Below are 16,424 nucleotides of genomic sequence, written 5' to 3' on the forward strand. Positions count from 1 at the left end.
CGGTCACGTTGGCGGCCTCCGGTCGTTGCCGTGACGCAAAAAACGAGCGCTCGGCGGTCCCCGTCGGGTTGCGAGACATAAGCAGATGAGCGGGTAATTCTGTTTCCTGTGTATTTTTTATTTATTTTATTTTTTTTACTATTTCGCAAAAGACACGGCGAGGAATCTCGCAAAGCCAAACGCCGGTGTTGAACTGGCGGGGGGGTATTAGGCGTGTAACACCGCTGTGATTTTCAGTCATCCGTTTTTTTTCCCCCCCGCCCGTTATTCGACAAGCCCTCCGTTGCTGGAGGATCAGCGCCTCATCAGGCCACGCGTGGGACACGGCGGACGCAACAGAGGGTCAGCTCCGCCGGCTGAATAATTCATCAGCCGGAAAACCGGTCCAAGGCTCTGGGCGAGCCGGGCCTTGACAGGGAGTAATAGCTTCAGCATAAACAATGCTCACCCGCTCCCTCCGACCTGCTCCGGGGGGGGGGGGGTGCCCTCGACGCCGCCCTCCCCTCCCCCGATGAAAGAGCCCCCGGTAACAGACTGCATCAGCAGAGATCAATGATGAAGTGCTCCGCTAACTGTGCGGTCTGAGCGGCGTTCCTCGCACGCCGGGCCTGGAAAATGGGCGACGCTCGCATCCAGTGGAAACTCGCATCAGTCCCATTTTCCTTGGATTGTGTTACGGTGAAACATGAAGTCATTTTTCAATGCCTGTGGAAAACAAAGAATAACAATTACACGAACGCGGCCCCGACCGGCGCAATGGTACCCCGAGACGCCTTCTGACGGGTTTTTCGGAGGAGCCGGCGGGGGGGGGGGGGGGGGGGGGGGACGGGGCCGCGCAATGTTTTGCCCAGCAACGCGTGTCTTGTCTTTTGTTTGCAGGCGGATTTGGGAACTCGCGGATCGGGGGGACAGAGTTGAGCCGGCGATACCGGCCCACGCGGCGTTGCGAGGCACGCGCGGGCTTTACGCGGTTCTTGTGTTGAGTCGGAGGGGGGGCAGGCTCAGATAAGTCGATTAGAAAACATTGATCTTATTCCATAAAATACGGTGAAACGATCAACCCCCTCTTTAACCGACAAAACCACTTTCCATCTAAAACGATCCCGAGGATTGAACGCATGGCGCGGAGTGGTCGAAGCCCAGTTCTCCTCCCAAATAATGACATCAGCAAATGGGATATTGTTTAAACTAAAGCGGGGGCCGCGAAATGAAATGAAAGGCTGACTCTTGCTCTTCCTGCGGGGAGGTTGAAGCTGAGTAGCTGGGGGTGGGGGGTGGGGGGCGGGGCATCCTTCACTACATTAAGGGATCATGCTGCTCCCTGAAAATGAGTATTGATCCTCTTAGGGCCGGGATCGTTTAGGAGATTAATGCGAGCAGCGGTGAGCTCCGTGGTGCTCCATCCAGGGCTGGGGTGGGGGGTGAGGGTGAGGGTGAGGGGCGGGGGGGGGGGGTCAGCTCATTGGCCCAGGCCGGCCTGCCTGCTGGCCCGGTCTAGCCCGCCTGGGGGACCCCTGGTGCCTGTGGTGGGGCCTGGTGTGGGGTTGCACCCCTGAGGGAGGAGGGGAGGGTGGTCCTGCAGCCTCATGCCATCTGGGGTTCTGGGGGTGGTGTTAGCTGCGCATGTGTGTGTGTGTGTGTGTGTGTGTGTGTGTGTGTGTGTGTGTGTGTGTGGAATGGTGGACGGAACACAAGGGGGCCAAATAGTAAACAGTCAACCAGATGGGGAAGAAAGTAAGAAAGAAAGAAAGAAAGAAAGAAAGAAAGAAAGAATGAATGAATGAAAGAAAGAATGAACAAAAGAACAAACTGACGAATGAACGGACGAGAAAAGGAAAATAAAAGGGGCAATTTTTGTAAAAGGGGCTGGAAAGTAAAAGGAAAGAGGAACAGAAAGTGTGAAACGAGAGCAACAGAGGAAGGTTCACCCGACCCTGCTCCAAATAGAGAGGAGAAGCAGGAGGACGAGGAGGTGGAGGAGGAGAAGCAGGAGGAGGAGGAGGTGGAGGTAGAGAAGCAGCAGGAGGAGGAGGAGGAGGAGAAGCAGGAGGAGGAGGTGGCGGTGATACAGAGACACACCAAAGACTAAACTGCATAATCTCTCCCGAGGGACAGCGAGCCCGATGTGAGGTTCTCCGGCCGCTCGCCACGGGAACACCAAACCCCTGCAAAAAAAAAAAAAGCAACAACAAAAAACGACTGGGGTAGTGCACAGGACACACACACACACACACACGCACACACGCACACACCATGTTGTTTTACTGTTTGAGACCGTAATAAAGATCTTAAGGATTTATCGATTTACTCTCTTTCTCTGTTTTTTTTTTTATGGAATCTCTCTCTCTCTCTCCCTCTCTCTCTCTCTCTCTCCCCCTCTCCCTCTCTCTCTCTCTCTCTCTCTCCCTCTCTCTCTCTTCCTCTCTCTCTCTCTTCCTCTCTCTCTCTCTCTTTGGTTTGCAGGGGTGCAGTAATGTGCCAAAGAGTAGAAAACGGCTTTACAACGTAACAACCTCCCTCGCTTCCCCCGATTACACGGAGGTCACGGGGAGCTGACGACCTGGCTCCGAGTCCAAGATACATACTTAGTTTGGATGGCTCATGTTTGTGTGCATGTGTGTGTGTGTGTGTGTGTGTGTGTGTGTGTGTGTGTGTGTGTGTGTGTGTGTGTGTGTGTGCGTGTGTGTGCGTGTGTGTGCGTGCGAACTCATACAAGCCGGCATGCATTCGTAGAGCGTTATATTATGTGGCAATGCCAGAGGCGCAGACAGCGTGGCTTCGGTCTCCCTCACCGATTGTCAAAAAAGAGACAGCAGCCGGCACCGGAGGAGAAAAAAAAAAACAGCCCAGTTTGAATTTATTCTGTGTTTATTGGACCGCCCATTGCATTTTATTGCTCATTTGTAGCCGCCGCTGGAACAGCTGTTGTGCGTTTGGCAAAAGGATGTCGAGTTCAGCCCCGTCGAGGTGTTATTCCTGGAGGCGTCTTCCCCCCGGCAGGCGGGGAGAAAACGGCTCAGTGGCGAAATAATACCTGCGATGTGAGATGAACGGTGGCGACAAAGGAGGAAAATGAAATGGACATTTTTCCAGACCGCTTCCCAAAACACCCCGCGCCCCATCCCTTTCCTTTGTCCCTGCATGAATATTGATCTCATATACTAAAAAGGTGTTTTTTTTTAATTTGAGCAGGGTTACGTAATGTGTTGGGGGAGCCGTCGCCTAATTCGTGTTCTCGCGACCCTCCTACGGAGATTTGTTTTCATCACGGGTTACGACGGCTGTTACTGTAGACCACCGCCGCTTCCTTCGACCGCCGCGCCACCAGAGCTCGCCAGGTGTGCCGAGAAAATGTTTCGAGTTGAGCTTGAAAAAGATTAAATGACGGAAATGAGCTTTGGTGTTGCAAGAGCGTTGGTGCTGCGCTAATTCACTTTATTCGTCAGTTCCAGCTGGAACGGCAGCTCTGTGTTCATCGGAAGAAGCTTCACTCTAAAAGTGACGACTATACTAAGTGATGAGAGGTTCGACTCCTTTTTGAAATTCGGTACTCGACAAGTCACTAAGTAAAACGAGTTGTTCTTTTTTCCCGACTCGTTATTCGTTTCATTCAGCCGGTTTAGTGCGCGGCGAGCGAGGCAGGACTTTCGGTGGACACTGAACGAGGGGTAATTATTTTCAGTATGCGAATTGAAGATTCGCTCGCTTGCCCGCGGCTCCCGACTCCCGAGGCTTTTTAAAACAATTGTCCGCTACGAACTAATCGTTCTCGGGTCTCGCACCGCTAACCACCAGTAGGCCATAATAATAAGCCCGGTCACAGACGTTACTGACGTCTTCAGTCGTTCTCAGGACAGTGGTGTGCCGTGGGATTATTTCACCGTTAAAATCGTGCGGTGGAAGAACACTGTGTCAGACCTTCTGGAAGGGAAACAAATCTCAACTTTACAAGAAATAACTCATCTAAGACCATGCAATTGCGTGCCGTGCCGTGTTGACTGTGGGAGCGCACGGTGTGTGCTGTCGGTCAAGGTTGCCCGCTGCCGTATGCATTCAATACCAAGATAAAATTGAATACCAAGAATGAATACAAATCGTACATCCGACACATTTGCATATACAAAGAATGTAGGTCAGCGGATTGGTGCACGTAAAAAATACATATTTCAAAGCCTATACACTTTGGAGTAGCGGACATCATGGTCAAGAAATGCAAAGTAGCAAGCTGCTTGGAAATATTTACATTAGTGAGCAATGCATTAAATATGTATTAAATCTATACAGTGGATGTACTGGTGTCAGGGGTGTGCAGGACAGATGTAGTAGTAGTAAAATTGCTGGGATCTTTCCACCCTTTCAAGCCACACATTCCTTTATTGTTGCATACACACTCTGATCATTTTGAATGCGGTGAGCTATAAATGTGCAGCTAGACAACCTCGCTGTCCCTTTGCCGCTCAGCCTCTCCATATTAAGCCGCGGTTGTCAAACAGATTGTCTCCGGCGCGCCGAGGAGAACCCGCCTGCGCTGCAGAACAGTTTTCATTAAGGCAGGATCGCCACGGGCCTTAGTCTGGCGGCTTAATGCAATTTCACAGCTCAGCATCCACACGGCCAATTCGAGGTCCAACAATTGCCACCCACACCTTTAAAAGAACCGGCCAGAGGTGCCGAAAGGGTGACGGACTGCTTGTGAGTTTCAGCGGCCAAACGGGAAACCAAAAATAATTTGAAATTCCAAGTGCAGGAAAAGAACTGTAATAGTAACAATAATAAATATAGCTGCAGTCAGCAATTCACTGGGTCCAGTTTATTAGTTTAAGGTACATGTTACAGTTTTTTGTTTTTTGTGAAATGCATCAAAATTTACTGAACTTACAAACATCATGTAGTTAAGTTCATGTATAACCCCGAATCAAACTGTCATGACATCACGTATGAAGCATTCCCATTTCAACCAGACGTCAACTATTTTGTCACATGAGATGGGTAAGTTCTAAATATTTGAGCTAACAGTCCTTATTTTTTTTGTAAGTTGTAAAGAAGAGTCATTTGGAAATTTGGGAAACAAATGACAAGAAAAGTCAGATAATTTTTTTATTAAACAGTTGTCCAAAACAGCTGGACAAAATAATCTGCCAAATATCACAGTATTGATAAAGATCACACAACAAATAATGACTGTATCTTATTAAAATGGAAAACTGAGGTTGAGAAAAAAAGAACATGGACAACTTGTATCAAATTGTCAGAGTAAACAGTGTTTATAAACATTGTGTTTGTTATATGTAGTTGATTAACCAAAAAAAACAATGTTTGGGAAGTGAATTTTTATAACGACAGCTTGACATTTGGATTACATTGTCAATAACTTACAACAAACAAAACTTTGTAGATTTCCTGTGAGTAATCGCGGTTGCAAGGCTTCTATTTTTCCGACGCCTCACTGGATCTTGAACGCATCACTCAGCCACACATTTCCCTGGATTTGACTCAACGTTTTTGCGAGTTTTTGTGGACTACTGTTTTGCGTATGTTTCATTAATCTGGCAAAGTAATGGATACCTCAGAGATAAAATATCAATCAAACAGATCTACAAGCTAAGAAAGTACATAAAATATACACGTAAAACAACACCGTAACCGTGTTTGTAGCTCCTGCTGATGTTGTGTTCCAGATAGTTTTACATTTCAAAATCAAGAGAATTTTCCCGGAACAATATCTGTCCTACGGGCTGGACCCCTAATAATAACAACAACATAGCACTAGTTCTTGTTAATGGATTGTTCAAGAATGCAAAGGTCAGTAATGTGATAGTGATTGGTTGGATTATTAGACTTATTTCAGGTTGCAAGATGTGTGCCCTCAGCATGGCCCGTCTCCCCTCTGAAAGTTTGATCGATATAAACCCTCACTTAAATCTCTTTTGGGACCTTGTCCCTAAAACTTGCAAGCCAACCGTGCATAGAAAGCCTCCCGTTCCAACCGCCTGCGGAGAGTTACACGGGAAATATCCAATTTGACATCTGGACCTAAGTCTGAACAACGGCAAGAACAACTAGTGTTTTCGTTTTGGTGTGTTGCAGCTATGGAGAGGGCGAGGTTATTTTATTATTTTTTTTACTTCATGACTTGGCGGGGAGATGTCCAGCAGAGGATTAAACACACACACACACACACACACACACACACACACACACACACACATACACGCAGGCGCGCGCACACACGCACACACACACACACACACACACACACACACACACACACACACACACACACACACACACACACAAATACAGAAAATGAGAAAGCTAAATTAAACCTTATTGTTGCATTCCTTCAGGTCCCAGATGTTTGAGCCTTTCCTTCTCTTTCTCCAGATATCATTGTTTTACCCCCACCCCCTCTTTCTCTCACAGCTGGATCTGTTGTTTAACCCTCTCAGAATACCCATAGCTTCGCATGCTGAGCCCTCACCATAACTACAAGGCCACACACAGCGAGATGTGGATGGGTATAATGTCAGGCCAATTACACCCAACGCATCCTTGACATCCGCCTGTCGCATCATTTATCTGTGAAAGTAAAGCCCCTCGGACAGCAAGCGTGGGAGTCTCTTCCCATCCGTACGGGGTTTAGGGAGGGAGATTGGGGAGTCTTTCTGGAAGTGGGGCGTCGGCATACGCATGGAGTTTTAGTAATGACTAAGAACAGAACGGCTCGTTGGCCAAAACGGGAACATAAAATAAGAGCATTAATCAGGGTCGGGTTTCTGCACCAGGCGACCCCCCACTGCAAGGCGAGGGCGGAGCCGGTACAGCTGTGCCGCGGCTGGGAGAAGCCAGCGGCGTGGCCTGCGTCACCTGGCTTAACCCCCCCCCCCCCCCCCCAAGTCTGTCACGGCGAGATTTCAGCGTCTTGAGGCCTTCGCATGCCAGGGCTACGGCAGCACGTCCGCGGCACGACCAAGTATGCGCTTGCAGCGGGTATCGCGTACACGGCGCTCAATTCAAAGGCGCAACCGCAGCGCGGCCGTCTGTCGAGATGCTGCGCATCATTGATCGGTGGGTACCGAATGGAGTCTTAGGTAAGGACAAATGGGCGCCACCCCCAGTGTAGCCGAGTCCAAACACAACAATGAGACAAACCCTCACATTAGAAAGTCATGAATAGGAAATGCTCATGCTTATTCAGCGTGTCCACTGAGGTGTGCACAACCCTTCATTTAATATTTCCATAAGGTTGCATACGGCCGTGTGCCAGGCGGTCCCGTAACAAGGAGCTAATGTATTCTGTGCCAATGGTGAAAAAAAAAGGTGTACGCCCAGAACATCCCTCACCGGAGCGGGGGAGTTTTTAACTTGACAGTGGACACATGCATAATTAAGCTGACCGAAAATGAATATTTCATCTCAAGGCATTTCATCTCCAAACATCAAAACACCTCAGCGTCTCAGATAATGAGTGAAGGTAAATTGTTTATATTTGTAGAGGGAATCGGCCACGCGGTATTTGTTTTCCGTGTATGGATGTACTGTACCTGGCTTAAGGAAAACAACCCCAACCACAGGGAAGGAAAGATCACGCAGTCAAAGCAACAGCAGCGATTTTGAAGTAATTTTGAACTATTTTTATATTAACGGTGGTCTTGGAAGGAGCAATAAGTTGGATTTATGGTTGCTAATTTCCCTTACCTTATAGAAAAATATATGGAATTTATTTTATTTCATATTATGATTACATTCTCCAGGTTCTGTACTTTGTGTGACTGATATCGATATTGATGATATTGATGAGACTGATTGTATGTATTTTGTATATTTTTATTTGACTATTTCTGTTTTGTATTTCTCGGCTATCTGTATATATTTGGCATTTTTTATTCAATTCTATTAAATGTTATTATTGTATTTTTTTAATAATATATTATTATTATTTTATGTATTTTATTTTTATAATTACAGTATTTTTTTATCGAAAGACACCAATCCGCACCATGATAAATTCCTTGTACAGTATATGTAAATGTACTTGGCGAGATGAACAAATTCTTATTCTGATTCTGATTCAAGTGAACCTGTTATTCATACCAGGAAAAAGGAGAGTTTGGTCCACTGTATATGTATAGGCCCTTTGGAGGTTACACTACATGATTCTATAATCATGTCAAGATTGAGCTGGCGCCCGATTTGAACTAAATGGTAACAACTCCTGCAAAATATTCTGAAAGTGTCAGACAATGGGTGAGGTGGTACTGGTGCTCATGTTCTGTCAGATCTTTCAGCTTGTGAAGAATGAGTAATGGATTCATGCAAAATTAATCAGAAGAGAAAATAAACAATCGGCCATTCTACACAGTGGAGGTGCAATGCATTAGTGCTACTATGCTGGAGTGAGTTAGATTAGATTAGATGTGATTCAACGTATTGTCATTGCACAGTGTACGAGTACTTCACAGCCAGAGCTCCTCCTTGCACACCTCCAGAGATGGGAATTAACCTGCCAGAGCTTGAAATGGTTTAGTGGGCGCTGATCAATACTATCATTATCGTAGAGCAATTCTTAATTCTATTAAGGGCTGCTATAGCTAAAGATCTTTGTATTGATCTCAAAGAAACGACTCCACAACTCCTTTTTCCCCCCTACATATAGTCAACCCCCCCTTATATTTAAATCTATTATAAAGTTAAACACATGTAATTGAAGACATCAAATTCTTACCTAGTCGTAAGTATTTTAATTGTAATTCAACAGCCAAGGCTTGACGAGCACCTTAATCAAGGTCAACAGGAACACGACATCCCTCATTCATATCCTGTTTTGGGAGTCGAGAGTGGACTATCAGTGTGACGCAGAACCTAACAGCAAAGAAGTTGCACAATAGACCCAGCTTCCGATTGTTAATGTTTTTGTGCAAGGCTATGAACAGATGTGAAAATAAGTATTTTATATATATACACTACTCACAAAAAGTTAGGGATATTTGGCTTTCAGGTGAAATTTATGGAAAATGTAAAAAGTTCACACTACAGTGATATTATATCATGAAAGTAGGGCATTTAAGTAGAAGCATGCAATGGTGATTTCCTCATCTCAAACAATTTATTGAAACAAAAGCCAACAACAGCGTTGGGTTTACCACAACAAAAAATGTCAATGTCTCAATAACTTGTCATGTGCCCTTGAGCATCAAGTACAGCTTGACAACCACGTCTCATGTTGTTCACAAGTCGACTAATGTCTGCTGAGGCATGGCACCCCACTCTTCTTGAAGGGCGGCCCTCAGGTCACTGAGGTTCTGGGGTACAGAGTTACGAGCCTTTACACAGCGACTCAGCTGATAGCCATAGAAAATCTATGGGATTCAGGTCTGGAGAAAGTGCAGGCCACTCCATTTGAGGTGCCCCAGTCTCCAGCAGCCGTTCCCTAATGATGTGACCTCATTGAGCTGGAGCATTGTCGTCCATGAAGATGAAATGAGGCCTGTGTTGTTCATGCAGGGGCACAATGACTGGATTAATGATGTTATTCAGGTAGTATGGGCTTGTCACTGTACCATTCACAAAGTGTAGGGCAGTTCTGTATTGACTAGGCACACCTGCCCACACTGTAACACCACCACCACCAAAGGCTCGTCTGGTGACAACAGTGGCTGATGCATAGCGCCCTCCTTGACGTCTCCAACATCGTTGGCGGTCATCATTTCTGCTCAACGTGAATCGACTTTCATCAGAGAACAGCACTGAGGCCACTGGTCCGTCGTCCAGCGTCAATGCTCCCCGTGCAAGACGCCCGTGCAAGACGATGATGCCTGTGCCTGGTGGGTGGTCAGGTACCCTTGCAGGTTGTCTAGCACGCAGACCACGCTGATGGAAACGGTTTCGAATGGTCTGACGTGACACTTGGGTGCCTCTCACCTCCCTTAAATGTGCCTGGAGTTGAGTGGCATTCATCATCTGGTTGCGCAGAGCACTGTTCACAATGAAGCGCTCATCAGTGTGGGATGTGGCCAAAGGACGTCCACTTCTATGCCTTTCTGTGACTCTTCCAGTGTCTCTGTATCTCTGTTGCATCCTGCTGATGACTCTCTGTGACACTCTAAGCTCAGTGGCCACTTCCCTCTGAGAACATCCTGTTTGAAGCCTCGCAATGGCGAGGTACTGTTGATCAGTTGTTAGGTGTCGTATTGGTCTCATGATGTCAAAATGTGAACAGCATGATGAAGAGGACTGTTAAATACCAATTCTAATTGAACCAGGAAATGTATTGGTCGAATCATGGATCAAACACCTCTTGTGAATTTTGCCGTTCAGCTCCTTGTGAACAGAACAGCAAGTTGCGCAAAAAGTACTGAAACATTGAACAGCTGGACATGTGCATTCAAAAGTTTAGAGAAGGTCAAATTAAGTTCACCTGTAAAGGTTATAGTGCATTTTAGGTTCATCCTGAAATTTCACCCGAAAGCCGAATATCGCTAACTTTTTGTGTGTGTGTGTGTGTGTGTATATATATATATATATATATATATATATATATACATATATACATATATATATATACATATATATATATATAGTATAAATATAAAACACATATTATTATATGATATATTATATGAATTATATTATATACATTATGTATAACATTTATAGTATATTATATTGCATATATATTCACATACACATAATGATAAGCACATCACATCACAACACCACCAGTCAGATGCTATAGACTGTGGCATGTGACAGTGGTTAACAGAAAAGGACATGTGTGGCCCCAGGTAACTCCCATGCTTCAATGCACGCAGTGTTAAGAACTCAGCATTAAACACCAGCAGAAAAATGTGTGTGTTTGAGCACGGTCTATCTAATTTGTTCCATGACCCCAATATTAACGAGTATTATAATATTATTCTCCTGAATTATAATATCATTCTTGATATGAATAAGATTATCTCTTGTTATTAGCATCATCATCATCATCATCATCATCATCGTCGTCGTATATTTCGGTTTTGGCGTATAGGCTTATTGTCGACATTTTGTACACTGTTTGAAGTGTGGTATTTAATGTCAGGTTTATTGTGCATTCATATTTCTGCGTCAGTGTTACATTTTTGGACATGATTTTTCAGGTCTTTTCAAATGTTAATCGTCATGATAATTTCTAAAATATTTGATTGTTTTTCCTTTATTTTTACGTTAAGTTAGGTTACAGCTTACTGTTAGGTTTATTGTTTGATAATATATATTTTTATAATAATAATAATAATAATAATAATGATCATATTTCTAAGAAAACTAGAAAAGAAGATTGTGTCTAAAAATTCCCCAAATAAACAAACAGATGCGACGCTGTCATATCAGAGGCACTGGGTCACTTTGGAGGGACACGTTTCTCAGACGCTGATTGGCTACATTTGACCAAACGAACCGGAGCACACCATTGCGGGCAACCGTAGGCGCACGGAGAAGATGTCGACCGTCGACCCGTATTCCACGGCTTACGGATACAATAAATCTCCCCGCAGATAAAATGCGGTAATGTTCATCCGTTTATAATTTCCTATTAAGCCTCTGACGATGCAAGTCGGACCGACGGAAACGCCATCGTACCCCGCCCCCCCCCCCCCCCTTTACTGCCAAGTTGATGGTTCAGCTCAAAATGGCCGCAGAGAAACAGTTATGGAGATCGAACGTTTGATCAAAATATTTCCGTGAACTATGAGCTGCCGCGCCGCGTGAAGGTAAACTCCCCCCCCCCCCGCCGCCCCGCAGACCGCCGAGGCCGGTGAGTATCGACGGCAGGTCGGCGTCGTTTCGATCGACTTCGGCTTCTTTTTTTTTTTTTTTTTTGTTTGTTTTCATGTTTTTTGTTTTTTTAAATCCACTAACAACGCGCAGGGAACCCGCGGCTCGTCTGCAGCGCCGTGACGGCAGCTCTCCAATGGGGACCTCTGCTCTCTGCGGACGCGCGTTCAGAGTTGAACTGACACGCGTCGCGGAGCGTGGGTCGTCGGTGCGTGCGTCGGGGGCGACGGCCGGGGGGGGCGGAAATGTGTCACAGACACTTGCACGACAGGCCCCGGGGTTCGCAGCAGCCGCCGCCGCCGCCGCCGCCGCACTCGCCACGTACGTCACTCCGCCAGGATTCCCTGCACCGAAGTGCCATGTTATTTACACCGTTCCCTCTCCCGGTCCTCGCCAGGTCCTCTGAGGCCACGGGCGGGGGTTAGTTGAGGGATGGGTAGATAGATGTATCAGAAAATCAAACAAATAAGAGAAATGAATGATAATGAGCCTTATTTTGCACGGTTCATACAGGCGATGCGGCTGCAAGTGCTTCGCGGAGAGGAAAACGTTGAAATACAATAAAAACACAAAGTGGTGTAAAATCCAAAGTGCACCAAGTTAAACGTCCAAAGATAATAATAATAATTCCAAACAACTAAACACAGCATGTGCGTCAAGGAAAAATGGAAAGAAATTGATAGTTATAAACAAAAATGTACACAATTTTTTTTCTGACTAACGTTAATAAAAGTCAAAAAAAGAAAAAGAGATGTTTTTTAGCTGCCACTCAATGGAAATAACTGAACTTGCTCATCATTGATGTCTGCTGGGAGCGAGTTCCATAATTCTCTTGGAAAAAAAGTTACGGGATCGTGTAAAAAAATTTGCAGCGTGCACCGAAACTAAAAATTGATAGAAAATAAAAAAAATTAAGACCAAAAAACAAAAGAACAAGGAACCCTCGCGTCAACAACTCACTCTCTCCCAGACGCTGTTGCAGAAGATGTCCTCAGGGTCACATCCATTTTCACTCCGGGAAAGCGTCGGGTTGATACGTTACGGGATTTATTATTTAGGCGGCAAATGCATTACTTTATGTCCGTATATTGGCGTTATTCATTATATTTGAAGACTTATGATACCTCTGCGTATTTGCCTGTGTGTGGGCACATACTCTCATTGACGACCCGGTTAGTGCATGAGAGCATCACTTCCTTTAACAATTGCTTAGAAGGGTTAGAACGTCACAGTATTTATTCATCATTTCCGTTTTCTCGTTGAATGTATAAACTCGCCCTGCGTAGTGCGTATGAACTATTACAGTCCTTTAATCATTTCGGTTTGGTTATTGAATTGAAATAAAAGTAAGGAGCGGCCATTGAAGTCTCTGTAAAGCAAAAGTAAACGTGTTCCGAGTTTGCCACACCACAGAAAAAGGGGTCATTAACCACCCAGCCAAATTTGAGCAATTATAAAAAATCGCCAAATATATAAAATTGGGTTTCAAAATCGTGGGGGTTCCGAGACGCTGGGAGCGTGTCCACCGACGACGCTGAAACCGCAGCCAATCGTGTTAAACGTTTACGTCCGAGTCACTTCCATGCTTAAATTTTTGTGCTAAACCAGGTCCTGTGCGTTTCGTTTTCCACCTCAAAGCGTCGCTGTCCGGCTGCGGGACTCCCCCCGCTCTCCGGTTGCCCCCCTGCTGGCTCCTCCCACAGTCCAGTTCGGGGCTCCGCGGCCTGCTAGCATGCAGCTAATGCTAACGTAGCCAAACCCCGCAGGGTCAAAGCAACGGGACGGTTATTTAATTTTTTTTTGCTCCGGGCGTCTGCATGAGTTCAACGTCTCCCTGGCGACGCCCTCTACTGCAGGTGTTTTTTTCCCCAAAACGGTGTTTTATCCCAAACTCTGGGCCCTTAGCGTAGCTTAGCTTAGCTTATTTCACCACCGATGCTCCGTTTCTGACGTGGTGTTTACATAGCGTCAGAAGGAGGTGCCTGACTGAAATACCGCAAACACAAGTTCAGCTGGCCGGCCAGGTGCCTGACTGAAATAACGCAAACACAACTGAAATATGAAACAGGGAAATCCAGAATAACCTGCCAGGTATGAAGTCAAATCTAAAGTCTGTTCCCGGGCGTTTATATATATATATATATATATATATATATATATATATATATATATATATATATATATATATATTCACACTGTAATGATAATATTTTATTTATGTAAGTGACATTGTTGCGGGGGGGGAAGGAAATCCACGTCAGGACCGCACATCAGCGATTTTTATCCGTATGCGGTCGATGCATACCAGGCATGGCGATAAAACATAATATAAATACATCTTTTGAACGGACCTCCGTCTACGCTCCAGTTTACGCACGCAGCCCGGAAAAATAGAGCCGAGGCGTGTCGCCTCTGGTGTGGCCCCGGGGGGAACCCCACCATCCAGTACTACCTCGTTCAGTCTTTTCACATGTGTTCAGCAATGACTTACTAACATGTCGAATGTGTTTTTAGAAACAAATCGCTCAATTCACTTGGCGGGGACTTTTAGTGGCAGCCCCAGCGAATGCCCCAGTCACTGCTTTGACTATAGCGAGTTTTGTGAATGTGAATCTGGAACCTGGCACTATTTTTTTTAGCACTTATTCTAAAGCTGCTATTATGAAGAGCCTGTGGAGCTATTCCCTGTTTATAAAGGAAGGATCTCATGTCATCTACGCCGGACCGGTCACATGACCAACTTTTACCCGGGTGTTACTAAACCGTCACGTTTTTATTTTTCGACACTGGTGCCGGTCAACTTTCTCGTGTTCCCGTGGCGTTTGCGATGAATCGCAGATGACTCCTGGAGGCGTGCGACGGGGGAAACTCCCCCTCCCCTCCAAGGCCGCTCTTAAAGGAACTGGAACCACCTCGGTTTGTCTCTGCGGTCGCCGCGCGTCCCGGAGTCTCCGTTTTTCTTTCCAGACGACGGGATTTATGACTCGTCCAGGTTTTTGTTGCAGAGAAGGTGCTTTTTTTTTTTTTTTTTTTTTTCTTCTTCTTCTTCTTCTCTCTCTTCTTCCTCTTGTGGCGAGGGGAGAATAGCTTCTAACCTCTCTGTCTGTTTCCAGGGGAAGTTACCCAAGCATTCCCTGCTCCACTCTCGTACGCTTTCACATTTGGGAGATTCCCGGTTGAAATCCCTGTTAACCTCTGAGACGCTCAGTTGAAGTGTGTGTGTGTGTGTGTGTGTGTGTGTGTGTGTGCGTGTGCGCGCGCATTCAGGGCCTTTTCTCCGACTAGATAAGGGACGTTTAGAGTCACAATCGGCCCACTCACTGTGTATTATTATATGTTTTTTATTTATTTTTATACACCGCCTCCCTGTAAATGATGCTCTCGGGCGGCCCGGTGCCAATAATCTGTCTAAATATGTCGAGCGCGGATCGTATGCATCACTTTAAGGTAGTCTGCTGGCAAGGGGCCAGCCGTGGATTTGGCGAACATGAATCGCGAGGCGGAAGCAGCTCCCAACACCCGAGAGTTTTTCACATTCGTACATTTTCGTAGGGGCCAAATGAGATCCTGTGAGAGAGAATTTGCTGCCGGTGCTGATAGTTAGCTGTGAAAGACGGGAGGGGAGCTCTAAGGTTTATGAATTACTCACCCGTTGTGCAATTGATTCAGTGGAAGTACCTTCGCAACACTCTGTGGTCGCAGCTCAAAAAGAACCGTTCTGACGTAAATGTCTGTTTATTAATACTTTGGCAGTTCAAAACCTGGTAATTGTTTCTCAGTAAAGCGCCACATCAAAAGTTCACGGGAACACCGTGCCGGTCAAGTGACGTCCCATTTCTTGTCCTGGTTTGAGTAGGAGCTACACAAGGGTTATGTTTCTCTTGAGGCGGTGTTGGGCCATGGTGGGAGTTGCTGGTTTCCGTTTAATATGATAATAATCGTCTTGACGTTGCCAGACATTGGGAGATGGTGCGAAAGATAGTCTTTAGCTCTCTCTTTCATCCTGCAACATCAAGGGGTGTGTGTGTGTGTGTGTGTGTGTGTGTGTGTGTGTGTGTGTGTGTGTGTGTGTGTGTGTGTGTGTGTGTGTGTGTGTGTGTGTGTGTGTGTGTGTGTGTGTGTGTGTGTGTGTGTGTGTGTGCGCGCATTTGGGGTGTTACCATTTCCACTATTTAGGGTGCTCGACGAATGCACCACCACCTTTTTGTGTGTTGTGTAACTGCTTCACATTGTGGTGCTTTTGTGCATTTAGGCTGCTTATACCAAACAATATTTTATGTCGCAAAATCATGTGGTGTCAGATCCAACCTCATGCGGGGGTCAATACTCGGTGTTTTCGCACTACAGGAACCTTTTCATAGTTCTCAGAATTTTTGGAGGAACCTTCCCTTTTTATTTTTTGTGTCTCCACTGCAGGAGCTAGGAACGGTCGTGGTTCTTAGAACTCCGTTTGGAGGGACGTTGTTTTTTTTTTTTTTTTATAGCTCCCACTCCAGTGCAGGGACTAACTGGCACAAGAGGAACACCAGTGACGTAAGTGCACGGTAATTGGTTTGGACGTAAGTCCACGGGCCCTCACCCCCGCCGCACTGAGGACAGCCCTCAACGGT

The 16,424-nt window shown here is 45.9% G+C and overlaps 1 protein-coding gene across 2 annotated transcripts in view; it reads left to right on the plus strand.

Moving 5' to 3' along the window:
* Positions 1-11,680: 11,680 nt before the first annotated feature.
* The window catches only part of znf438 (zinc finger protein 438), a 41,744-nt gene continuing 37,000 nt past the window's right edge, over positions 11,681-16,424 (plus strand). The window contains exon 1 of one of the 2 annotated variants that reach the window (XM_080020565.1): positions 11,681-11,750. The gene's annotated coding sequence lies outside the window, so the exon portion shown is untranslated. Of the gene's footprint in view, positions 11,795-16,424 lie in introns of both variants that reach the window. The other variant, XM_080020566.1, reaches the window with a different exon arrangement.

This window comes from Zeus faber (genome assembly GCF_960531495.2).
Source record: "Zeus faber genome assembly, chromosome: 19".
NCBI lineage: Eukaryota > Metazoa > Chordata > Actinopteri > Zeiformes > Zeidae > Zeus > Zeus faber.